General features: G+C 37.5%; 2 protein-coding genes across 5 annotated transcripts in view; one reads left to right on the top strand and one right to left on the bottom strand.

Annotated features, from left to right (window-relative positions):
- Positions 1 to 12,036, bottom strand: part of LOC106883128 (uncharacterized) — a 38,057-nt gene extending 26,021 nt beyond the window's left edge. The window contains exon 1 of one of the 2 annotated variants that reach the window (XR_016242502.1): positions 10,157 to 12,036. The gene's annotated coding sequence lies outside the window, so the exon portion shown is untranslated. The remainder of the gene's footprint in view (positions 1 to 10,156) is intronic. The other variant, XM_089354676.1, reaches the window with a different exon arrangement.
- The window catches only part of LOC149134534 (proton-coupled zinc antiporter SLC30A1-like), a 42,347-nt gene continuing 27,559 nt past the window's right edge, over positions 5,714 to 20,501 (top strand). Inside the window, exon 1 of one of the 3 annotated variants that reach the window (XM_089354678.1) lies at positions 5,714 to 6,187. The gene's annotated coding sequence lies outside the window, so the exon portion shown is untranslated. Of the gene's footprint in view, positions 6,188 to 17,793; positions 18,013 to 18,041; positions 20,499 to 20,501 lie in introns of those variants that run through there. The other 2 variants (XM_089354680.1, XM_089354679.1) reach the window with 2 other exon arrangements.

Here is a 20,501-nt window from a genome sequence, read left to right on the forward strand (position 1 = left end):
ACCTGTCAAGACCTGGTTGAAGACTAGCGGAGAACCAGGAGCGGGTTCATGACAGGGCTTATGACTATGTTGGTTAGAGATCTTTCTTCACCTGATGCTTCATGGACGATAAGAGTTAGGGGAACTTAGGGTAAGATCTCCGGCACAGATATTCAGTGCTGTCTTAAGGAATGGACACACTGGGCAGTTGTCCGAAGACCTCATGGAAAACGCTTTACGGTATTTGACCTGACACTTTAGATACTGAGATCAAATGCCGCTGAGGTTCAGTTCTGCCATTCATCTTTTCGGGGTCGATAAAATAAACACCAACCGAACTCTGGTGTTGATGTAAGCGACCTACACCCTCTCTTAAGACTGCTGGCCCTCTGAGAAATTTTGAAACCCTTAGAGCTTTCCCAGAACCTTTGTGGGTCAACGCTTGCCAGAAAGATATGAGTAAGGAAGGAATTCCGGGGAAATAATGTTCTGGCAAGGAACAACTGGGTATAATGGTTAGTATGGGTGCTGGCGGGGTGTAGACACAACCAGAGTGATAGGAGGAGGAGAGACTAATAGAATGGAAAGACCCGTGTAAATATATGCATGATCTGGCTTGTAGTCAATAAATAAATATTATAGGGTCCAGTAAAAGGATTTGTTTGGTGTGGGGTTGGGAGTTATGATGTTGCTACGACGGCTCTGGCTGTCACTATGACAATGCCCAATCCTTGTTGCTGTATGGGGGTTTCTGCTGGGGAGGTCAAAGATCAGAGGTCAGATTAACAACCTCATCTCAGAAGTAAAATGTGTTTGGCGTTGGGTGAAAGCTTCTACCCGGAAAAAGACCCCCCAAAACGAGGAAAAGTTACAGAAAACTCAGGCGTGGCTGTGTGGTAAGAAGCTTGCTTCCCAACCACATGGTCCCGGGTTCAGTCCCACTGCGTGGCACCTTGGGCAAGTATCTTTTACTTTCGCCTCTAGCCGATCAAAGCCTTGTGAGTGGATTTGGTAGACAGAAACTGAAAGGAGCCCATCGTGTATATAAATGGATACAACATTGATGAATAACACTTGATTTACACCAGTTATCATTTATTAATTAAACACAAAAGACAGAATCTCAACTGAGTTGAGTCAATTGTTATTCATCAATTTTATCTACATTTTCTGTTTTCTTTGAATATTGATAAACTTCAGTTTGTTCTTATCATTACCTATCATCTATGATCATTAACACCAATGCTCATGGTTAAATATAGGTAATACACCAGTGATTCATTGAATATATATGTATATATATATATGTATATATACATGGGGCGTGCAAGAGAGACGTTTGCATTGGCATGGTCATGTACTACGGACGGATGAGGAGAGTTGTGTGAAGAAGTGCCACTGCATCTATATGTGCAGATGTCTATACACATATATACAAATGCATATATATATATATCCATCATCATCATCATCATCATTTAACGTCCGCTTTCCATGCTAGCATGGGTTGGACGATTTGACTGAGGACTGGTGAAACCAGATGGCTACACCAGGCTCCAATTTGATTTGGCAGAGTTTCTACAGCTGGATGCCCTTCCTAACGCCAACCACTCAGAGAGTGTAGTGGGTGCTTTTTACGTGCCACCGGCACGAAGGCCAGTCAGGTGGTACTGGCAACGGCCACGCCCAGAATGGTGTATTTTATGTGCCACCCGCACAAGAGCCAGTCCAGGGGCACTGGCAATGATCTCGCTCGAAAGTCCTTACACATGCCGCAGGCACAAGTGCCAGAAAGGCGACGCTGGGCACAGGTGCCATCACGATTTCGCTTTCGCTTGCCCCAGCAAGTCTTCGCAAGCTGAGTTTCGTGTCCAATGAAGGAGACGACGTTGGCATGGGTGCCAGTCGTCGAATTTATTTCCATATCTATATATATCTGAATAAATAACTGTTTTGACATATTTTTAATTGTAGGAGTAAAACATTTTTTAGTCGATTCATAAATATTTTTAATGTGTTTTTAGTCGCCTGACAGGCTTTAGTAATTCATTTTGATTACTTATTTTTAGCTGATTGTATATACCTTCTTGACATATATTTGTACTTTTATGGGAATATATATATTTATTACCTTTCTGTGCTTTTATACATATTATCCTTTGATATGTTGAAGGCCATGGTAATATTTATATATGATCAAATGTATAGAAGCGTGGTGTTATATAAAGTCGTTGACTTGAATTTGATGTTTGTTCTCCAATCAATGTTCATATATATATATATATATATGCGTGTGTGCGCGCGCGTGTGTGTATGTGTTTGCATGTATATATGTGAGATAATAGTGAAAGTATTAAACTGAAAGTATTATCTCACATTACAATAGAGATGTTACTGTCTCACTTTCGACACGTAATACTGAAATAGTGTCAGAGGTAAGAGATTGCGTCAGGCTCGCATTAAGCAAGAAATGGAAAATTTTTTGGCCCATGACAACCAATGTTGGTGTGTTTACATCCCCGTAACTTAGCAGTTCGGCAAAAGTGACCGATAGAATAAGTACTAGGCTTACAAAGAATAAGTCCTGGGATCGATTTGCTCATCTAAAGGTGGTGCTCCAGCATGGCCACAGTCAAATGACTGAAACAAAAAAAATAGAATATATATATATATATATATATATATATATATATATATATATATATATATATATATATATATATATAGAGAGAGAGAGAGAGAGAGAGAGAGAGAGAGAAAATTAAGAATAAGGATTACTCTGAAGTAGCAATAACATTACCTTCATTTCTATAATCGCATATTGCCTTTTAAGACGAAAACATGTTTCAATTGCACCCATTACTAATCGTTGCAATAGCAACCAAACAATAAAACTGTCACACGACTCAGGTTTCAGTCTTATTGAAAAAAAAAGCTCATATCCTCTAGAACAAGTTGAAAGCATTCCTTTCTCATTCAGCCAACATTAAGCAATGTATATATGTGTGTTTGTGTGTGTAAATACACACACATGTATGTGTGTGTGTGCATCTTCCTTCATCTCATCCAGCTCTGGATTCCACCTTCGATGACCTGCCTTAACCTATTATCTAATATCTATAATATGGGCTTAACCTTGTAATCCTGACAGAATACCACCATTATGAACATTCAGCTGATCTTTGATCGGCCTCTTGTGATTCAAAATCTTTTAATATTCATTTCTACCCTCAAGTTATGTCAATGTTTAAATATATAAATATACATATACACACACACACACACACATGTACTATATGCATGTGTGTGTGTGTGTGTGTGTGTGTGTGTGTGTGTGTGTTTGTGTACATATATATGTATATTTATATATTTAAACATTGACATAACTTGAGGGTAGAAATGAATATGACAAGAGTTTAAATCACAAGAGGCCGATCAAAGATCAGCTGAAGAATGTTCATAATGGTGGTGATATATATGCTGGTATTCTGTCAGAAGGATTACAAAGTTACACTGCCCAAAAAAAAAAAAAAATCGATATTCATCAATCCCAACTAATATTCATTCGAATATCGAAAGATATAACCAATATCAAACACACATACACAAGGTATGTATTTTGCTAGTTTGTGGGTTGGCTGCGCTTATAGGCATATGGGAATATATTCTCATCAATTCACCTGGTGTTAAAAAACCTGTAAGTCATAGACAAACTAGATAGCTCACATCTGGTCCCATTCAGGAGTGATAGACATTGGTGTTTTGTCATTTTTGTGGCTTGTCAGTACCACGTATCTGAAACGAGGCCCGATGTAAGCAATTATCGAACCAGAGTCATTACCCGAATGTTTGCAACAAGGTAGACTCCGCTAAAGGTAACCAAAGTACCAAGAAGTGGTATTAAACCAGGTGATGGATTAAATCTAGCATCTATGTCACAGAGGGATTTGCCAAACAAACCTCAGTTTTTATTTATTTATTTCTTTTATCTGAAGTATCTGCTCACTATACTTTAATCAACAAATATGGCGTAGTGGTTAAGAGCACGGGCTACTAACCCCAAGATTCCGAGTTCGATTCCAGGCAGTGACTTGAATAACAATCATAATAATCATAATAATAATAATAATAATAACATCAAAAAATACCTTAGGAATAAGAACCCAGGTTCGAAATTTCCCCAAGAGAATTCATGAAGGCTGGAGGGTATATCAGCCAAAACGTTGTGTTGACAACAAACAAGATGAGGACAGATATCCATCAAATGTAAATAGTGTACATCATTCCCCATCTCTTAAATATAGAACTATATGAAATATTTTTTATTTGCAATATTAATGTATCTCGTAGCTGGCACTCAGTAGTTTGTCTGACTGTCTACATGCCATAGATCACTTTGATCTGGAGCTAAGAAGAAAAACAAGTAAAATAACAAGTTAAAATACATAAAGCCGACAAGGGAACTATCGTTCATGTTACCCAAATTAATACAAATATTCACATCAAGTTCATGAACTTACTTGGAATAGAATTTATTTGGAATTTATTCAAAATACAATAAGAAAGCATATAAAACATATATTGTATTTGAAAGTATGAGAGATGTACGGGCATATTAAAGTACCCCAGTTTCTATAGCGCATATTCAGCATGTAATATTTAAAGAATCTTCGCATTTAGGACCCAGGATATTTTTTTGCGATATTTTCTTGGAAAAAAAAAGTGCGTCTTAAATGTCATCAAATACAGTCATTTCTCAAACAGAGTACCACAAGGATCCGTCTTCTCAACAATGCTTTTTAACCTGCTTGGTCTTTCTACACTTCTACAAAATGTACATGCTATATGTTGATGACATCACAATCGTATACTCCCACTATTCCCCTGGCTGCTCCACAACTACTCCAGCTACGTACATATCTGACTCTAAACAAATAAATTCTTAGAAGTAGCATCTACCAAGTCTACCATTTTTATCAGTTACCAGTGTATCGAATACAGTCCATCACCACACTCGCAAATATAAACACATCACATACAAAGAGCTGCAAAGAATATTAGGAGGATAACGGACATCACGTTTACAACGTTTAGAGCATACATAAAAAGCAAACAACTTACTTATTAGGTACCACATTTGACCACACAAAGATACAACAATACTAAACTCACAATATACTAAGGCTTTGCTAGTCGTGCTTCACGAACACATCATCGTGCACATCACATCATCGCAGCTGTACACAGACATTGACAGGCAGAATAATCTTTACAATGAAACAAAAATATTGAAAATGAAAGACGACCTGGATACACCGGAGGCAGGTTATTGCCAAATATTTTCCACACTCCAACCAAAAACACTTGGCCTGTCTCAACTGAACAGATCATCAAAAGCAACCAAGCACACAAGAATAGATTGGACAGCGAAGAAAATGCAAAATGTCCGAAGAATTAAACTGTTTCCAAGATGATAATTTACTGCATGTTAGAGTGTGCAGTGAGAACTACGGCAAAGCTGGAGCAATGAAGTTGTTCTTTAGATACACTTCTCGACTGATGATCCTGTAGCCTCTGTGTGTGTGTGTATATATATATATATATATATATATATATATATATATATATATATATATATATATATATATATATATATATATAATTCTTTACATCCGGATTCATCATCACCTAACCACCAGTATGCTTTTTAAACTAAATGGTACTTGCATTCAGAAGGAACTATAAATGACAACTCACCGACTCACATTGTTATTACTATTTTCCCCGTTATGAAAGGGTTTAGTATATAAAGCGTTTGTCCCCGCTTTGTCTCTCCATCTTTTCTTCTTTGTTATTACTTATCTCTTTTTCTTCTTTCTCCCTTTTGTTTCTCTCAAAATCTTTCATTCACTTCTAATATCATCTCGGAAAAAAAAACAGTTTCAAATCCTAAGCTTGCCGCCGAATTTCATGCTTTCACTTTCGCCTTCTCCATCACCAACGGATCTTCATCCCCATCTCGTTTTCGAAGCTCTAGACTCGCAAACATTGCTTCCAACTACAGCGTTTAAATTCCAACATCACTTCCATCTACCACTACTATTAGTACTACTATAGTTCAACGTATTAGTCTCGTGAAATAAAAATGCTACTAACGTGAAGCAGCGGTTGGATATGTTACTTCAGACATGCAATTTTTGATTTTAGGGTGAGTTCTCACTATCTTTTTATTCACATTGTTGTATTTTCATTCATTCTCTGGTCATAAGATTCTTCGTCTATATATCTACTAGTTATCTGTATATTTTGTGTTCTTACCTGCATATTGATATATGTATCTATTTAAATGGAAACTTACCTATTTACATACCTGTATATTTATTTGTTTTTCTCTGCTACCTACTCACATGTATCTGTCGACCAACTCATGTGTTTCTATGTTTTGCTGTTTCTTTCAAAACTATGCAATTTCGATGAAAATCGTAGCCAGAGCTGGGGCGGGTTGTTAGACCAAATTCTAATTGTGCATTTATTTACATAGCACATGGTTTGCTTAGATACCGTATATATTATCTGTTTGTCTATAGTTATACATTTTAAAAAGTATATACGAATTAAAGTACGTGTTCTACCACCAGGACAAAGAAAAATCAAACATTTAGGATAGGTGCCCTTCATCAGGAAAATAATGACCTCCACCTCGTCTCAAACAATTTTTTTTGTGTGGTTACACTTCCAAGTTACTTTCAGTTTGGTTTCGTGAAGCAGAAATCACTCTAGAAGTCCTCCACGAGCCAATGAAGTGGGGTGGGGGTGACGTTGCTTTTTACGAAGTCATTCGACCTTTTAGAAATAGCAGCAAATATACCCTCAAATCACACCCAATCATCTTAAACGACGAAAACCTACATGGTCATAGATGAAGTGGAACGGTTTTCATGATGATGTACGCATATCTTGGTCAGTAGTAGTAACACTGCGTTAATGTTAGTACGCTTACACCGTTGAGTTTGTGGTCACCAAAAAGATGTAGAAAACGTGAGTCACAAATATATATAAAATGAATATCTATCTATCTATCTATCTATCTATCTATCTATCTATCTATCTGTCTGTCTATCTATCTATCTACGTGTGTCTGTGTGCGCGCATATAAGTTTATATCAAGTAATGGAACGCAACACACACCGAATTTGTATTAGCAAGTTTTTTATATAAGCATATATACACATATAGGCATGCATATATATATATATATATATATACACACATATATATATGCATACATATGACAGACTTTAAAATAATGATGTGCATGTGTATGTCCCCCCCCCATCCACCCACACATCTCACTGCATTCCCTCCACCGTCCATCTTTCACTCTCCTCTTGCAAACTTACCCACCCACATCAATCCCTGGTCCACTTCACTATATACACTGCCCTGTAATCTGGCGTAAGATCTTCCCGCCTCCTCATCTTCATCTTCTCTCTATCATTTCTTTCTCTTCTAACCTGAGGCAGCCATATTTTTTCTCTAAAGCAAAACATCTTTTTTTTTTGTCCCTCAAAGCTCCTTGTCTTGCAAATTACTTGGTCACTTCACTGTCACTGGTGCCATGTAAAAAGCACCCAGTACATTCTGTAAAGTGGTTGGCGTAAGGAAAGGCATTCAGCTGTAGAAACCATGCCAGGGCAGACAGCAGAGCTCGATGCTGTCTTCTGACTTGCCAGTTCCTGTTGAACTGCTTAACTCATGCCAGCATGGAAAATGATGAGGATGATACAGATGTATGTGCATCATTATTCCGTTTTATTTCAAGATTTCTTCCCTAGAGAGAGAGAGCCAGTTTCTAGCCTAGATCCAAGGCTCCTTCATTTCACATCTTTCAACATCAACAACAGGGTATTTCTGTTTGTATGTATGTCTATGTGCAGATTTATGTTTTGCATTATGCATGTATTCTCATGCATATAGTCACATATCTAGACATGCTCATATATATTTAAATGATAAACTTCTGGAAAGTTTTACAGATTTTTACAGTTCCAGTGATGGATTGGATCTGTCGTCTTCCAATTAGCTTTCTCCTTTCTGGTTTTGAGAAGCCTAATTTCTCAAGATTGGTATTTAGGTAGTGTATCACATATCCTAGGGTTCCAATATTTACAGGTATAGACCTAAACTTGTAACCTGGATAGAGTAACTGCAGATTCCTCAATAGTTCAGCATAGGTGTTCTCTTTTTCACTGATCTTCAGTTTTATGCTAACATCTGCTGGGCTGCTAATTTCCACAACTGTACACAAGTCCTTTTCTCTATCCCAAATGTATGTATGTATATATGTATGTATACCTTAATTTTTGTTTATTAGTATTCTTTCTAGGAGGAAGCTGGTTTCTAAGGAAAAAAAATTTGGATAGCAGCAACAATAATTATGTTTCAAACTTTAAGAAAGTCTTGCATATTTAAGCTATTCCACTTACAGATTGTATCTGCGAAGTTCCTGTTATCTGGCCTCTTTCTTTACTTGAAAATCCCAGCTTCTCTAGAGTGTTGCTTAGACATTTACTAACATAACCAAGTGCACCAATAATTACCGGTATGAATGGTCTTGTGATCATGTGTGCAACACCTTAACCACTAGGCCCTACACATTGACATTACTTTGACACCTGACACGTGGTACATTGTACACCTGTTCAGGTAACATTGATTTGAAGGAGGGTGGGAAGGAGGAAGCTAATGTACAGCACACACATTTGGTCACTAAAAAGAAATCATTTATGCAGAATCACCTTTCTTGGATGCCAAAAGACAACTATTTGTGTGTGTGTGTATATATATGTCATCATCATCATTTAGCATCCTTGTGGGATGATATATATATATATATATAGAAAAAAATTAAGGTACTCAGAAACCTGGATGTTTGTACATTTACAGATTTTTATTAATGTCACACATTAAATGAAGCGCTTTTCACCTAGTTGTGTAGGTTTTTCAAATTGTTTTTGAACAATTTGAATATATATATATAATATATATATATATATATATATATATATATATATATATATAATATAAATAAAGTTAGATAAGGCCGGTTTATGGGATTACCCAGGGTTTTATGTCCATAAAGCGCTTAACTTTATGGGAATCATCAGATCCTAAAACCTGTTGGCTTAATACCTCTGTAGTGATTGGCCTCTCTAGAATATGGAGAAGGAAACAACACACTTTATTATTTTATATACTGCTCTATGACTTAAAACGTGCTTCCTTTTCAGATTTATGTCTTACCAACAAAAAAAAAAAATATATATATATATACATATATATATATATATACATATATATATATATACATACACAAAGTATGGGGGTTTAGTTCACAGGTGATCTAAACGATTAGGTACGCTATGTAAGTGCTGTAATGGATTACTAGGGCTCCAAGGTTATAGCCGGGACGGTAGTTATGGAGCCATTGCAGATTTCCGATGCAGCGGATATATAATTGTTAGAGAGGACACCAAACATTAAGGCAAGGCAAACATTGAGATGGCATTCAACACATTCTTCAGGTGTTATATATATAATTTAATAACTGTTTGACTTGGCTCCATGTAATATAACTTGTTTCATCAAATAGACCTATTTTATCAGGCATGTAGTAGAGAGATGCCCGTTGAGATTGATTCATTGTGTAAGCCTAGGATACTTTAAAATGCATGGAGCTAAGCCGAACTGTTATTTTATATGTCATCATCATCATCATCATCATCATTTAACGTCCACCTTCCATGCTAGCATGGGTGGGACAGTTTCACAAGTCTGCCAGGCAGAAGCCTGCAACAGACTTCTGTGACTGTTTTGGCAGGATTTTTACATCTTCCTGACACCAACCACTCAGCAGAGTGGACTTAATGCTTTTTACGTGGCACAAGCACAGGCGAGGTCAGTTTTGGCAAGGTTTTTACTGCTGGATGCCCTTCCAAATGCCAACCAGTTTACAGTGAGGGGTAGGTGCTTTTAAGTGGCACATGCACTGACAGGGTCACCAAGTAACTTGCAAGACAAAAACAAAATATAAATTTATAAAACCAGATAGAATACATACACACACAACTATACATACACACATTAGGCAGAATGATCAAAACATTGGTAGAAATACCTTGTGGTATCTATTCTGGCACCTTGTGTTCTTAGTTCAAATCCCACTGCTGCAGACTTAATCCACTTCCTGGTTTTACACCCACACCCTCCTTTAGTACAGACCACTCTGTTGTACCTGAACCTGTTCTCTGGTCCAGGGATCCCTTTTCCATCTCTCTTATCAGTCTCAAAGACCCAGTAAAGTGTCATGAACACTGCCCTTCTTTTCTGAGAGATATGAACTCTGTGTGTGTGTGTGTGTGTTTTGAGATTTGGGGTTCAGTCCCACTGCATGGCACCTTAGGCAAGTGTCTTCTATTATAACCTTGGACTGATCAATACTGTGTGAGTATATTTGGTTGATGGAAACTGTGTGGAAGCCTGTTGCCTGTATAGGTGTATGTGTGTGTGTGTTTGTGTTGGTTTATGGCCTTATGATGTAGCAGTTCAGCAAATCAGACCAATGGAATAAGTACCAGACTTGGAAAAAAAAAATAAAAAAGAACCATAAGTACTTGGTTCAATTATTTCTTCAGCTAAATCCCTTCAAGGCTGTGCTCCAGCAAGGCTGCAGTCCAATGACTGAAACAAGTAACACACAAAAGGGTAACAGATATCTGAGCAACCATTAATCCAGAAACATATGTATGTGCAGGCGTGGCTATGTGGTATGAAGCTTGGTTTCCAATCACATAGTTCTGGGTTCAGTTCCACTGCATGGTACCTTGGGCAAGTGTCTTCTACTATTGCCTCGGGCCGACCAAAGCCTTGTGAGTGGATTTGGTAGACAAAAACTGAAAGAAGCCCAGCATATATATATATATATGCCAGATAGTGGCAGAGGTGAGAGAATATATCCTATATATATATATATATATATATATATATATATATATATATATATATATGTATGTATGTATGTATACCTTTGTGTATGTCCCACCATCGCTTGACAACCGGTGTTGGTGTGTTTGCGTCCCCATAACTTAGCAGTTCGGCAAAAGACCGATAGAATAAATACTAGGCTTACAAAGAATAAGTCCTGGAGTAGATTTATTCGACTAAATGCATTGCTCCAGCTTGGCCGCAGTCAAAAGACTGAATCAAGTAAAAGAATATATATATATATATATCATCGTCATCATCATTTAACGTCTGCTTTCCATGCTGGCATGGGTTAGACGGTTTGACTGGAATTGGTAAGCCACAAAGCTGCACCAGGCTCCAATCTCATTTTGGCTTGGTTTCTACAGCCGGATGCCCTTCCTAACGCCAATCACTCCATAGTGTGTACTGGGTACCTTTTACGTGTCACCGGTTTGAGTGCCCCTTCCTCTCAGGCACAGCGAATCGCCAAAGGTCTTGGTCACTCGTCGTCGCCTTCGTGACACTCAACATCCGAAGATCATATTTCACCACCTCGTCTCACGTCTTCCATGGTCTACCTCTTCCACGGGTTCCCTGCATATGGTGTGTGTGTATGTGTGTGTATATATGTATATATATATATATATATATATATATATATATATATATATATGTCTCTGTGTCTGCAAGTATTTCCCGGAGTAGAAAGTGCTAGGTTATTTTTAAACTTTATATGAAGAGTTAATGGTTAAGGGAAGTAACTTACTTTATAAAGACTCAAGAACTTTGCCTATGTCGGATGCTAAACTTTGGATTTCACAAATAGATACATGTATAAGGTGTTATTGTTTTAGATATATTTTGTGTATATTAGATAAAAACATCAACGAATTTAATATATTTATAGCATGATTTTGCTTGTTTTGAAAAATGATTAAATGTAAGGGTTATATGAATGTATGAAAATATTAATTAAATTATATATATATGATGTAAAATATTAATTAGTAGTTTAAAGTGGAGGCTAGCTGGTATAAAGTGATGTGTTAAGAGAAAATAAATATAGCTACGTAAAGGGAAGTAACTGCGATATCGTCCTAATTGGAAACATTGAGTTGAGGATAAAAATAGAAAGAAGGAGAAAGTGGGACAAGTTTAATTAAATTATGGTATAGACGGAAATGAATTTGTATTAATTTATTGTGTGACTATTTCAATAGATCAGTTAAAGTAAGAAACGTGTAAACTAATTTTGATTTAGCCGGTAAATTTGTTATACAATCAATCCTCAACTCAGGTCGGTTAATAGGTTCTCAGAGACGCAACTAATTTAACAAACGACGTAACGCGGAAAAACATTTAAAACAAAATTTATTATTTTTTTACATATTTTCATTTGTATTTTATTTGGTTTTCTGCTTCCGTATTGGTTTTTATTTTTTTTAATTTTTATATTTTTAAACTTTTATTCGCAGGTGTGGCTTACTTCCCGACCACATGGTTCCGGGTTCAGCCCCACTGCGTGGCACCTTGGGCTAGTGTTTTCCTCGGGTCGACCAGAGCCTTCTGAACGGATTTGGTAGATGGTAACTGAAAGAAGTGTGTGTGTGCGTGCGTGTGTCTTTTAGTTAGTGTGTTTACGTCCTCATAACGTAGCGGTTCGGCAAAAGAGAGTCTTTGAGTTAGTAGAAACCATGTCAAATCAGAGTGGAGTCTGTCGTAGCCCCTCACCTTGCCAGCCCTGGTCAAACCATCCGACCAATGCCAGCATGGACAACAGACCTTAATTGATGATGATGGTGGGTGGCATCAAAGATGAAATTGTCTTTGGAACCAGTGATCTTCTATATATATAAAAATGAGAATGTGTGTCTGTCTGTCTGTCTGTCTGTCTGTGTGAATCCCTAAAACTCGAGAACTACGCAACCAATTTCATTCAAATTTTACAGATGCCTTACTTAGGGTTCCAGTTGTGTTTTAGTCAAATAAATTTTAACTTCTTGCAGAGTTCGAGCCCACAGCAACATAATATCTCCTCCACTATTTAAGTATTACGTGTCAAAAGTGAAACAAAAACACTCATGTCAAATACTTTCACTTTAAAAATGAAAATATTCTACTAACTGAAACAATCACATTTCGATACTGTAATGACAGATACTTTCAGAGAGAGAGAGAGAGAGATGTATATGTATACATATAGATGTATATGTACACGTTATTCCACTAACTGAAACAATCACATTTCGATACTGTAATGACAGATACTTTCAGAGAGAGAGAGAAAGAGATGTATATGTATACATGTATATGTACACGTATATGCATAGATATATATATATAGATAGATATAGATCTATATGCATACATGTATATGTATACACATGTGTAGATGTATATATATATATATATAGATGTACATGTAATATGTACACATATATATACATGCATACACATATCTATACATATATACACCCATCACACACAAACACATGCACACAAACACACACATTAGTCATTTGTTTTCTTATCCAAAACTACGTCAAAAGTACTGAACGGATCTTTATGAAATTTGGAAATTATATTCTATGTATAACGGCCGTAACTCCCATCAAAATTCATATATTTTTGATGTTGATGAAATTTTAACCCTAACATAACAGATGAGCATTATTTGTAATTCAACGGTACAACAGTGTAAGACTACCCTTTCAAATATACTTTCATTGTGATTTCTGCAATGTGGTGCATAAATTGTCAAGTAAATGAGACGCATCTTTGCCTCCACTGATTCACTTGCAAAGTGTTGAGTAAAATTATTTCGTTGCAGACCTCCTTTGGGTCTTTTTATTATCACTGCGACACACATAGTCCCCAGTTGGTAACATTGATTTCAAGGCCCTCCTAGATGAGAGACTGGCATTCCACTTAATGTCTATGTTCCATACTGGCATGGATTGGAGAGTTATTAATGTAGAAATATGGTATCGTAGCTACTAACAGTTGAGGGTTGCGTAGTCTAGACGGCGTTTTTAGATTTCATTATTCTCTTTAACCCGGGCAAAGCCGGGTATTTCTGCTAGTAACTTATAAATCATCATCATCATCATTTAACGTCCGCTTTCTATGCTGGCATGGGTTGGACGGTTTGACTGAGGACTGGTGAGCCAGAAGGCTGCACCAGGCTCAATCTGATCTGGCAAAGTTTCTACAGCTGGGTGCCCTTCCTAACGCCAACCACCCCGAGAGTGTAGTGGGTGCTTTTACATGCCACTGGCACAAGGGCCAGTCTGACAGCACTGGCAACGACCAGCTTGTATAAATGATGGTAGTATTGCTAGAGGTTTGCCAATTTTTGCTGTTGGCTGTGTTTAAATGATTTAACAACACCTTGCGAACATTTGGATTTGGTTTATTAACACCACACAATAGGCGTCTTTCAGTTTAGTATTGTTGTATCTTTGTGTGGTCAAATGTGGTACCTAATAAGTAAGTTGTTTGCTTTTTATGTATGCTCTAAACGTTGTAAACGTGATGTCCGTTATCCTCCTAATATTCTTTGCAGCTCTTTGTATGTGATGTGTTTATATTTGCGAGTGTGGTGATGGACTGTATTCGATACACTGGTAACTGATAAAAATGGTAGAGTTGGTAGATGCTACTTCTAAGAATTTATTTGTTTAGAGTCAGATATGTACGTAGCTGGAGTAGTTGTGGAGCAGCCAGGGGAATAGTGGGAGTATACGATTGTGATGTCATCAACATATAGCATGTACATTTTGTAGAAGTGTAGAAAGACCAAGCAGGTGCCAAAAAGGATTCTATTTATTGGCTTATTATGGAGAACAATCTAAAAAAAACTCTGGCATAATTATCACATGAAGACCAGCCTGACAACTTGATTTCACAGTGAGATACTTGTGACTTGAAATCTGCAGCGTGGCAACTCAAGTTCACGTCCTACTACAGTAGATAATAACTGAGTTGATATTTTGATAGACAATGAACTAAATAGGAAGTTTACAGTTGTTTGTGACACTTTGAACAAACATTTATCACATTAAAGATTAATCGTAATACAGAAAGGTAAAGTCTCTCTATTTCTTATTGACTCCTTCTCTCTCACTCTCACTCAATATAATGAGTCATATTACTAAGTGCACCATTCAGAACAGAATATAACAGAGTTCATTGGAAATATCCAGATAGTTGAAGCTTAGCAACAAGGTTATGGTATATATTTTGCCCCGAACACCACTTTTGCCTTTACTTTTCTCCTGTGCACCCCTTCATTCTGCCAATGGTAATCCCCATTACTTATATTTGTCTCCCACTATTTCCCCACCTATGTACCTCTGACCTCATCTCTCACACTGTACATTAGAAAAGTCACATGGCCAAGTACATGGGCCTCAGCGACAAAGCTGAAACCTAATTGACACAGTATTTGGGAAGTTGCTGTTGATATCTATCACAATGAACAAAGGCATAGGGAACTGTGGTCAGATAAAGCATGGCCGGGGAATTGAAGGGGTTTGTTACAGAGAGCAGTATTATTCATGCACATTAAAACCCATGAAACAGGATCAACAAAGAAAACAACTGGAGCAGTAGGGGCACAGGTGTTCCTGTATGGTAAGAAGTTTGCTTGTCAAACATATGGTTCTGAGTTCAGTCTCAATGCGTGGCACCTTGGGCAAGTGTCTTCTACTATAGACCCAAGCCAACCAAAGTCTTTTGAGTGGATTTGGTAGGCAGAAACTGAAAGACGCCTATTCTGTGTGTGTGTATATGTATATGTGTGTCTATATATATACATGTATATATATATAAGTATACACATTTCATGATGTCCTGTGCCCACATATGCATATATATATGTACGTATAGATGTAAGTATGTACATATACATATGTATATATATATATATATATATATTCACGAAGGGGAGTCAAAAAGTAATGTCATTTTGTTTAGGACAGGTATAATTACCAACACAGGAACATGTACCATACATCAAAATGAAGCTGGTCCTCTGTGGATCACATCCCTACTTCTCAACATAGTCACCGTTTCTCTCAATAGCAATGTTCCACCTTCGAATGAGAATATGTATTCCTGCTCCATAAAATTCTGTTGACTGTTCTTTGAGCCACTTCTTCACTACAGTTTTCACATCCTCGTCACTGGAATAATATTTGCCTCTCAAGCCCTCTTTCATGGGGCCAAAGAGATGATAGTCTGAAGGTGCTAAATCTGGTGAATGCAGGCATTGACTCTGTCAGTCTTGCGTTTGGTAGTCAGCTCTCTTGGTACCCAACGGGTACACACTTTTGAAAAGCCAAGTGATTCGACAATGTTGTAAGCACTTCCATGGCATACTTCATGGATTTTTGCCAACTCATCAAGAGTTAAGCGCCTGTCTTCTCTGATCAGAGCATCTACTTTTGCTTTATTGGCAGGATTCACAGAAGCAGACGGACAGACAGCCAGAACAGAGTTTATTGGCTACACTCACAGTTCCCACCTTTTCATCTTTTAGACAATGGACCCACCTGCATACATGGCTATAATCTAAAGTATTGTTCTCAAAGACATTTTGTAATCGTTGGTGAATGTTCACAGGGGTTTCCCCCTCAGCAACAAGAAATTCAATCACTGCTCTTTGCTTTTGATGTAACTCTAAGCAGGAAGCCAGTTTGAATTTTTGTTACCAGTCTAAAAACCTGAAAAGTAAGAAACAACATAGTCCAGAACGTAAATGATATCATCGTTTATAACTGGGAAAATTTTTAGTTAATTTTATCAAAAACTTCACATGAAATAAAGAAAATGGCATTACTTTTTGACTCACCCTTGTATATGTATATATATGTATATGTATATATATATATATGTATATACATATATATATATATATATGCATCAGTTCTTGTCCAGTCAGTGAAGTTAAGCTATGTTGAACTTAGTTATGACTTAGATGGGTGACTGCTTGGGAAACCTAGGTTCTGTAAGTATTGCACTACGTGGTTCCGGGTTCAGTCCCACTGCATGGCACCTTGGACAAGTGTCTTTTTCCATAGCCTTGGGCTGATCAAAGCCTTGTGAGTGGATTTGATTGATGGAAACTGAAACAAGCCCATCATATATATATATATATATATATATATATATATATATATATACATGCGTGTGTGTCTTTGTCTCCCATTACTGCTTGGCAGCCGGTGTTGGTGTGTTTATGTCCCTGTAACTTAGCAGTTTGGCAAAAGGGACCAATAAAATAAGTACCAAGCTTCAGAAAAGAATAATTAGATCTGGGGTTAATTTAGTCGAGTAAAATTTCTTCATGGCAGTGCCCCAGCATGACCACAGTCTACTGACTGAGACAAGTAAAAGATAACCAATACTGACTGGCATGTACCATATATCTATTCCAATGGTTCAGTCAAAACTGCTGTCATGCTGACCTTGAACTTGTGTAGAACCTGACGAGAGGGCAGTATTCTTGCAGAGGAATAACAACAGGCTTAGCTTGGTAAAAGCAGCAAGCATTGCCCCAGTTTGTTCGCTGTCCAGCAATTACTTGAGGGAAGTAAATTCATTCGCCAAGGTACTGTGCATTAGGATGGGACCTAAAACTGGTGGTTATAAAGTGAATGAACTTCTAAACAACGCAGCCTTGTCTGCACCTGCTGATAGTGCTATCAATGATAATAAACGGTTTGCTCTGATATGGGTGTGCACATTTACACCAATGTTAACTAAACTCACCAAGCTTACATACCAGACTCTCCAATCCTTGCCACAAGAATATGCTTTCACCATCAGCATTACTGTGCATTTACTCAGCAGGTAGTTGCACTTCTGTTTTAATCTTCGTAGGATTATCATTAGTACACTAGTAGTAGTAGTAGTAGTAGTAGTAGTAGTAGTTGCAGTAGTCGTGTTGTGGCCCTCTTGAAAATTTTGATAACAACGTCCAGGGCAATTGATTCTAATAAGCAGGTAATTATAGTTCATTTTAAATACAGGGTTGGATGGGCGGCCATTAATTTTGATAATGATTACAACTTGAAAACATCCGTGATTATAATAAGTGATTTGTACTCCTTATGTTTGTCTGTATGTCTGTCTGTCTCTCTCCCTCTCTCTTACACACACTCTCTCTCTATATATATGTGTGTATGTGTATATATATGTATGTATGTGTGTGTATATATATGTATCTATGTGTTTGGATATATATATCCAAACACATATTCGTCACTGGAATAATGTTTGCCTCTCAAACCCTGTTTCATGGGGCCGAAGAGATGATAGTCCAGTGACGAGGAAGTGAAAACTGTAGTGAAGAAGTGGCTCAAAGAACAGTCAACAGAATTTTACGGGGCAGGGATACATGCTCTCATTTGTAGGTGGAACATTTCTATTGAAAGAAATGGTGACTATGTTGAGAAGTAGGGATGTGATCCACAGAGGACCAGCTTCATTTTGATGTATGATACATGATCCTGTGTTGGTAATTTTACCTGTCCTAAACAAAATGGCATCACTTTTTGACTCACCCTCATATGTAAAAAAATTGTGTATTCCAGCATCTGTCCTGTTCAGTCATTGAAATTCCTTAAATTGTATGGGTTTTGTTTTGTTTTTTGTTCTTTTGAAAAAGCGCAAGTTTAACCTACATCTTCTAATTGCAGTGTTTAGCTTTTTCCTTTTGAAAATCCCATGGGTTGATGTATACTCCATTTTTATGTAACAGAATCTTGATAACAATGCAATGTATACCACTTGTTTTCCCTTAAAATCACAATCATTCTCATGTTTCATTTACTGACTAATGTTAACGAATTACTCAAAATGATCTGTATTATTTCCTTTCCTGTGGGACTAGAGTTACACTTGAATTACAGGTGCATTGAAATAGCCATTGAAGTATTATACTTAATGTATATACAACATTGATAGGCCAGTTACTGCAGTATTTGTCCTGAGATAACATCTCTATCAGAGATAGGAAAAGTCATCCCAGCAGCAGCAACCAAGGGTGCCAGTTGCATTTTGGTCTCACTGGGCATTCTCAGTGGCACATTGCCATCTCCTTCCAACTCGTCCAATCTTTGCCAGCATTGAAGAAGGACATGAAATGGTAGTGATGATGATGATGGTACAGTTAGCCACTTCCTCGGACAAGAATTCGTCATCTGTTATATATTTTATCATGGTCCTGGGTTCAATCCCACTGCGTGGCACCTTGAGAATGTGTCTTCTACTATAGCCTGGGCCGACCAAAGCCTTGGGAGTGGATTTGGTAGACGGAAACTGGAAGAATCCAGTCTATGTGTATATGTATATATATGTGTGTGTGTCCCAATATCACTTGACAACCGATGCTGGTGTGTTTATGTCCCCGCAAAATGGTTGGCATTAGGAAGAGCATCCAGCCGTAGAAACCATTCCAAAATAGACTGAAGCATAGTATAGCCCCTCTGGCTTGCCAGCTCCTGTTAAACCGTCCATCCCATGCCAGCATGGAAAACTGACGTTAAATGATGATGTCGTAGTAGCAGTAAAAGACGCATGGGCATATTAGACGCACCCCAATTCCAGCTGTGCATATGCAAGGGAAGAGTTTTTAGGGCATTAAACTTTATTAGAGACCCAACTTCGCATACAGAACAATGGGATGATTTCTCGAGACACTTTTTGAAAAAAAGAGTTTGGCACTTTACTGAGCTTTTTTTTTTTTCCTTCCCTTTTTACCTACTTAATGCCAAGTCATCTCTGATCGAGCGAATGTATCAAAAGCGTTCCACCCATGTCCATCCTTTCGTTTTGTATATCAAAAACTACATTGTGTGTTGATGAGGAGGATTTGGCTGTTATTACAGGCAGGTGTTCCTTCAAACAGGTGTGTCTTGTATTATTTTTAGTGCATAAGGCGGCGAGCTGACAGAGACGTTAGCACGCCGGGCGAAATGCTTAGCGGTATTTCGTCTGTCTTTACGTTCTGAGTTCAAATTCCACCGAGGTCGACTTTGCCTTTCATCCTTTCGGGGTCGATAAATTAAGTACCAGTGACGTACTGGGGTCGATCTAATCGACTGACCCCTTCCCCCCAAATTCCGAACCTTGTGCATAGAGTAGAAAAAAAAAATATTTTCAGTGCATACCGAATAGTTGCAAAGGTTGTGTTGCTAAATGTACCATACTGCCTAACTCGAAGACTGAACTTCAGTACTAAACTGGAGATGACTGAATGAACATTTACATCCTGCTTCCGTTAATACTAAAAAAAAAAAAAAAAAAAAAAAAAAAAAAAGCGAACCAGTTGTAGAATATTAAACCGACATGAGAAGTATAGAATTTTGTTTTCACCATACAAAAGGTCTCGGATGTATAGAGAAATAAACATGAGATGTTGTGAGATTCATGCCTGTTCCAAAGTTAATCAGTGCAAGTGTAGTAGTCGAAGCTGCAGATACGGTTAGGTA

Source organism: Octopus bimaculoides, chromosome 7, assembly GCF_046866305.1.
Source record: "Octopus bimaculoides isolate indiv1 chromosome 7, ASM4686630v1, whole genome shotgun sequence".
Taxonomy (NCBI): domain Eukaryota; kingdom Metazoa; phylum Mollusca; class Cephalopoda; order Octopoda; family Octopodidae; genus Octopus; species Octopus bimaculoides.